Genomic DNA, 7,381 nt, shown 5'->3' on the forward strand with positions numbered 1-7,381 from the left:
CCATTTAGAGAGCTTGAGTCAAGAAATCACCTGAGTAGGGCTACGCATGTTGAGCGCTATCATGTAGGGTTGTGCACGCTGAACTCTAGCCTACATAAAATATTGCTCTAGGGATGTTTAGACAGCCTCTTGGTTTCCCTAAAATACCCGTAGGATGATAGCTAGGATATTTGGCATCCAAGAATGGCCCAAAAGCCTTGATAAAGGTACCTTAGCCAGAGTTTAATTTAGGTGTGCAACCATAATTGTAGAACTCTGGCATGTATGAAGTGCTACCCCATAGCTTTTTCAAAAGGTCTGTGTTTTCCCTTGATGACTTCACCATGAACTTTTTGGATGTTTTGGGTGCAACAACTTCCCTAAACCCTTTGTCAAGATACCTTAGCTAGATTTCGGATCTCTCACATTTATCGAGCGCGGTCCCATAACTATTTAGAGACCCATGTATGGGTGTCAATGAACATTGGCATCAACATGAATTGATTGTGGTTCCATGGCCATTTAGAGAGCCTGAGTCAAGAAATCACCTGAGTTTGACCAGGTTTTTATTCATGTAGGGTTGTGCATGCTGAACTATGGCCTACATAAAATAGGGTTTTAGGGCTTTCCTTGAAATATCCCATAGTTCTTACAACTCCTCAAAGATTTTTTGTTGTGGTACCAATTCTTATGACAATTCACAACTCCTAGATTTTACACAATTCTTACGACACTTCACAGCTACTCAAAGATTTGTCGTTGTGGTACTAATTCTTAGTTTTCAAAACTTCATCACATAGATTTGTACAATATTTGAGACATAGCACAATGATAAACAATAAACATATTAAATATTTGAGAAACAAATCTATTTTCTATTTCTCACTGTGCTATATCAATATAGATGCATATTAAATATCCAACTCAGAAGAATACATGTCAAGTAAAAGGCCAACTCCAATGTAGACATCTTTATATTACAACCAAAGAAGACATGAGTGATGAGATGGACTGGCAGCTCATCCACACAAGGCTTGTTGCTGCATACAAAACTCAAACGCACCCATGGCCTAGAAAGGGAGAGACACCACTATCAATATGTCTAGAATTGCCACCACCTTGCTCAAGATTGATATGAGCGATCATCTCACCATGTGTTGCCATGAGATATAGTCACAAGAACACACCAAATTTTAGCACCACTCATTTATATGCATGGACCAATGAACGTCTATCTTCCATGTTGGAGTAGTTCAACCAGCCAGTGACGTGACACCATGAACTTACAAGAGGCCCCCAATAAGGATCACACTCCAACATCCCTGAGCACCATTGCCACAAAGTGTCCAGAGTCGCTAAGCTGAATAAACAAGTTTACACTTGGCTAGCCTCTTTAGTGATATCTTCATCACCTACAACCCTGCTAATCTCTCCTTCCCATTGAACGTCTATCGAAAATAAAGAAAAAACATGTTATGTCTATGCATTGAAAGAAAGCACAAAAAGAGTTTGAAAATGCATAACCATAATTTAGCTATTCGATGAGTAGCCCATGTTCTCAACCAAACCCTAAGATTTGTGACGTGATCTTGATTGTACCAACTTGAAGTCTACAGACATAAAATTGCAAGATATTTATGATATAACATTAGCTTCATTCCATATTTAAGAAAAATGGGTCGATTTTATCTTCAACATGAGTCTTCTTTTGGTGCTTACAAATCGTTTACATCATTTCTTGTCTTTCACTGCATAGAGCTTTGCATCTTCTTCTCGATAGACAAGCTCTTCAATAAATTTCATCACGTAAGGTCCACAATCAGTTGCATTTGGCTATTGAGGGACCTTTACACAATCACGTGCATGATATCTGTCATTCACTACTAACCCATAGATCCAAAACAACCAAACCTAAATGCCCAAAAAGAAAAGTGTCGTTAAGGAACATACCTTTATGAATATAGGGCTACCGGTAAGTATGTTGCTCATGCACTTGACAAGGTCTACATTTGTAGCATGGCATGCATATATCTTCAAAACCCTACACTACCACATAGGCACTTGTAAAACACTAGGGCACCCACAAGGAAATGGTGGAGGTTTTGTAATTGCAAACAATTTATAACTATGAAATGGAAAAAATTAGAAGAGACGCAGGAAACCTGTGAAAGACCTCTAAGGAGGCTTTGGGAATGCCCTTACTCAATGAGTCAAGGTACAAAATTGAAGGGAATCTTGGCAAGCTCCCTATTTGGCCCTTCCCAATCTTGGGATTATGTAAGATGAACAAACTCCAATGTGTACTACAATTTGAAGCAATTAAAGTTTGGAAAGATGAACAATCTATTTCATTTTTCACAAAACCTTAGATTCTAAAAATGTAGATATGTTGCATAACATCACTCAAACATGTACACTTACTTATTATAGAGGGGGAAAATGGCATCCTGTACATAGATAGATCTTACGGTTGCAAGTGTCTAGCTAGTTTTTCATCCAAGAACAAATACTCTCCATTTCTAGTTCTCCTTTCTGCTGCTGCGGCTGAATACCATAGAGGATTCTCAAAAAAGTATTCCTTGAAGACATTCAGAGGAAGCCTGTACTCCAAAAACTTGGATTCAAGTAAGTATGACACGTTAGTATAACACAAAAAGACAAAAAAGTGGATCATGTATTTCCATAAGCTCAAAGAACGTGCAAATCTTACAAGAAGAATAGGTTCATATGTACTGTTGTCATCTCCTCGCACACAATGTCATTTGCAACTGCCTCATTGCAATCAATTGTTCTTTCCAGGCATGCTAATGATTGTATACAAACATTTTGGTACCTAAATAACCATGTAACTTGTTATCTTTTAACAAAACTCTTGAATTACAAGTTTCATCTCCCAATGCAATGATATGAAAATCATAGTACCTCTTGTTACCAATGCTCCTCGTCTCTGTATTGAAGCCAATCTGAATAAAAAATCTAACGAATTTGCCTTTTTTGTGCTTCTCTCTCTTTTCACGATGCTATGATCCAAATTAGACAAAAGTAACCTGATATATCATAATCCTTTGGCAGAATTAACAAAGAATAAAATATAAATCACACAAATAAATCAAACCTCCTGGTCTTATTTGGAGGAAGATACCACCCTTTGTTAGATCACAATTCCTTCAATGCCTAACATTCACAACCTATTTTTGTAAGTATGCAAATGCTGGAAAGAAAGATAAGAAGTGTTATTGTGTATATAAATAATATAAGATTTGTGAAATACATACATGGACCAATTCCATTGTTGAGTGTTGTGAATATTCATCTTGGAAATGAGGCATGGCATTAGTCCATTATTCTCAACTAGTGGAAAGCCCGTGGCAAGCCACCAAGTAAGTGATCCCTTTGCGATGGATTGGCATGTCAAATGACAAGAACTTCTTCATGAAAGCTCTACCTTTAAAAGATCATAGCATGAATTTTTTCATGAAAGTTCTAGCTTGAAAAGCTGCTCAACGTGCTCAATCAGCCACTCATACCAACTTTGTCAGCCACCTCCTCTTCATGAAAACTTGAGATGTAAACCTGAATCACAGGATCTTGTCCCCTTGAGCAGTCCATGAGAAGTAGTTGCAGAAGGCCTTGAACCACATGAAGCCAGCATTGACTGAGAGCAAGAATCATTTGCCAACACAGTGTGCCTATGCTTTGAGAGAAACATAATAGGGGAGCAAGGAGGGTGCATCAAGCTTTATTCCGCTCCGTTCCATTTGGTCATTGATTTGATTTTGCCCCCATTTTTTTTCTCCTTTAGCTTTCTCGTTGCTCGCATTGTTAGAATCATCTCTTCCACGAGGTCTATCCACGAGGTCTGATGCCGACTTAAACATCCTCTACATGGGGCTTCATCCTTTTTTACTATATTCTATATCAAACGTATTTGCTTTTATCACAAGACAAAAAAGATCTTCCATATATCATGCATCAATTATTGGAAGAGTTCCTAGCATTACTATTCATCCGTGTCTTGTTCTTTTAGTACCATGTACGCCGAAATGAGAGATTTGCATGCTTGGTTGAAGTAGTTATTTTTTCATTCTAGGATAATCGGTTGAAAGACCATGCTTCAATAGTGGAAAAGCTTTTTATCTATCTCATCTCTCACTTTGTCCCCAAACTATACGGACAACACTCTCTTCTAATATTGCTTTAGCAATCCCTCCATTGTTTTTGCATCTGTCAAATGATTGCAACCCTCTTTGTTGCCCCTCTCCGCTTGCGGATTGAGATAAAAAGAGCCCGCACAAAATTCCTCAATCTACAATCAATCTTCACATCAACTCTCCAAAATCTCAATCGATGTAATAAAACAAAGACAATCAAAGAAGGCGTGACAAAAGCATACCCATCAAGAGCTCATTGAAACCACCCAATGAACAGCTGAATAGTGCAGTGCTAGTGTAGGAGCCTATGACAAGAGGAAAGTATGTAAGCATTGGAAGATTGCGTTGCATCATTTTGTTGCCAATTCTTGTGGTGCTTGCACCTCTCCTTATGGCTTAGACCCCCGCTAATTGATTCCATCCTCATCATCTCCCATGCTTTTGCTTGCAAGATCACCCCAACGTCTCAATCCACTCATCTCCAAGGCTTGATTCTTCTACAATTTTCTTTCTAGTCTGTCGCCTCTCATTCCATTCATTTGCTTGTGTTTGTGTGCTGCTTACATTAATGTTTAGATCTCACTCTTTTAGATTTATAGCAAATGAGTCTCTTATTGGTAGTACTTTCTGACTTCATTGCCATCTCAGCACTGCCTACTCTAGTATTATGCCTTGTGACCACTTTTATGATGCTTTGTTGATGATGCCCATGATCCTAATGATTAAAATTAAAATCATAGATCTGATCAGCCAGCAAATCGCCCTTGGAAACTGTTGGGATAAGTATGGTCAAGGGCTTGCTCTAAGGTGCATGTGTGCATCTAGGGGAGTCACATGTGTGTGTGTGTGTATGTGTGTGTGTGTGTGTGTGTGTGTGTGTGTGTGTGTTGTAGAAGCACATCTAGTGCTATGAGGTGTCTAGTGTGTGACCTAAGTGATGATGTATGCACAAAGGCCCCCACATGGGAGGTTCCTTTGATTTAGGCCAGTCCCACTGATGTAGGGGTTGATTGCCACTGATATAGGGGAGCTGCCTACACCATCCTCTCTCTCTATATAATGGAGGTCATTTTCATTCTAATACATGGATTTTGCCTCACTTGCGCTCTCTCTCTTTGTGCCATGATGCATCTCTTCTACCCCACACTCTTCTACATTTGGTATCAGAGCTGGTAGGCTTTGGAGAACTCGTTTTGGTAGTTCCACCTCATCATCTTCTCCATCACCTCCTTTTGAGCTTTCTTCTTCCTTCCTCTTCAGAAATGGCTTAGCTCTATTCTCCTCATCCCTTGCGTCTTTTGCCAATCCCTCCTAGCTGAAGACTCTACCCTATGGGGCACACCTCTGGCTCAAAGCATTCCCCCAGAGATGGACTATATCACCCGCGCTGATCCAAGCAAGGTCTGACGAAAAAGCATGCAATTATGCCTCTATGCTCATCTATTGCCAGAGCCCTTCAAGCACAAGTTGGTATGCTAAACAATTAGGCTTTTTGAATTTATCTCTAGAAATCTACATTTGTATGGTGAGGGAGATTTCTTTCTTCAACAAGATTAGTCATTTTGTAAGAGAGTAGACAGTGCTTGAAAAAGTTAAGACCCTCTCATGGCAACTTATAAAATTGACAAGCTCAATGGCCAAGGCTTCCATACTTGGCAAATAAGATAAAGTTTATGCTTATGAAAGAAAATCTACGGGATTTAGTCAAGGAAGGAACTCAATCCTCTCAAGAAGGTGAATCAACTACAACCAAAGGTAACAGAAAGGCCACTGACTCTACTTCTACACCTGCAGATGCAAAAAGGATAGAGAAAGCCTATGCAATAATTGCATTAGGTTTGGGAGATGATTATGTACACCACATTTCAGATTTGCAATCCCCTTTTGAAGCATGGCATAAGTTAGACATATTATTTGGTGTTAGCTCTCATACTTTCAAATTAAATCTAAAAAGTAAGTTATTTGAACTTAAATGGAGGGAGATAATGTTGCTGCTCATGTCAACACTATGAGGAGTCTTATGACACAACTAGCCTCAATTAATTCTCTTGTCACTGAGGATGATGCTATGGTAGTGCTTTTAAAGAGCATGCTTCAGGACTTTGACTATGTGGTTACTACTTTGAAGAATCTTCCTCAACCCACATTAGAAGGCATCATCAGTGCCTTACAAGAAGAGGAAAGAAAGAACACTTCAAGAATGGGCAAAATGCACACAGAAGCACTTGCAGTGAAGTTTTCAAAGAGCAAGTACAAGGCTTGCAAACACTGCGGGAAAAACAATCATCTTTAGAAGGATTGTTATAAAATCAATCCTTGCTCTTATTGTGGCAAGAATAATCACTCTAAAAAGTTTTGCAATGAGAAAAAGAGGACTATGATAAATCTAGTTGAAGAGAGAACTCCATCAACAAATGAAATACAAACTTTGTGACAGAAGACAAGGACTTTGCCTTTTGAGCAACTTGTCTTTGAATTGTTTTGTTTATCATCACTTGGTTAAATTTTGAGGTTCTCTGCCTGGAGTAGTACTCAAAAAAGAATGTCATGTGTTTTGTCTTTGTAAATCACCTCTCGTCAATATGATGTAGGCCATGTGATATGTGTTTGGTCTATCGCAGTTTTGTAAACCTTAACCCTTGGGCACCTTTGCTAGCATGAGATCCTAGCCATAGATTTACCCTTGACCACAATGAGATGGCATGTGTAACCACCATGGCATGAGAAACTATGTGACTAGATGTATCCTTAACATTGCAAGAGGCAAACCCTTGAGGGGGGGTATGTTGGGATAAGTATGGTCAAGGGCTTGCTCTAAGGTGCATGTGTGCATCTAGGGGAGTCACGTGTGTATGTGTGTGTGTTGTAGAAGCAAGTGTGTGACCTTATGCACAAAGGCCCCCACATGGGAGGTTCCTTTGATTTAGGCCAGTCCCACTGATGTAGGGACTGATTGCCATTGATATAGGGGAGCTGCCTACACCATCCTCTCTCTCTATATAATGGAGGACATTCCTCAATTCTAATATATGGATTTTGCCTCACTTGAGCTCTCTCTCTTTGTGCCATGATGCATCTCTTCTACCCCACACTGCTATTACGCTAGTACATGCTTTCAATATGCTCACAAGCAAGACACTGTCTAATTCCATACCCTCCAGCTGCATCTGCCAATAGAGCGAGAGGGCTTCGTGACCATGCCCATGATGAGCAAGTCCAGCAATCATTGCATTGTGTGGCACATTGTTTGG

The 7,381-nt window shown here is 39.6% G+C and overlaps 1 long non-coding RNA gene across 1 annotated transcript; it reads right to left on the reverse strand.

The window, feature by feature from the left end:
* Nucleotides 1-1,080: 1,080 nt before the first annotated feature.
* On the reverse strand, nt 1,081-2,279 carry LOC147905196 (uncharacterized). The gene is made up of 3 exons (XR_015543642.1): nt 2,142-2,279; nt 1,930-2,020; nt 1,081-1,427 (listed from the first exon to the last, which is right to left on the reverse strand). It is a non-coding gene; the product is annotated as an uncharacterized LOC147905196 (long non-coding RNA).
* Nucleotides 2,280-7,381: the final 5,102 nt, after the last annotated feature.

This window comes from Dipteris shenzhenensis, chromosome 2 (assembly GCF_047967505.1).
Source record: "Dipteris shenzhenensis isolate YYH24624 ecotype China chromosome 2, Dip_SZ_1.0, whole genome shotgun sequence".
Lineage (NCBI taxonomy): Eukaryota > Viridiplantae > Streptophyta > Polypodiopsida > Gleicheniales > Dipteridaceae > Dipteris > Dipteris shenzhenensis.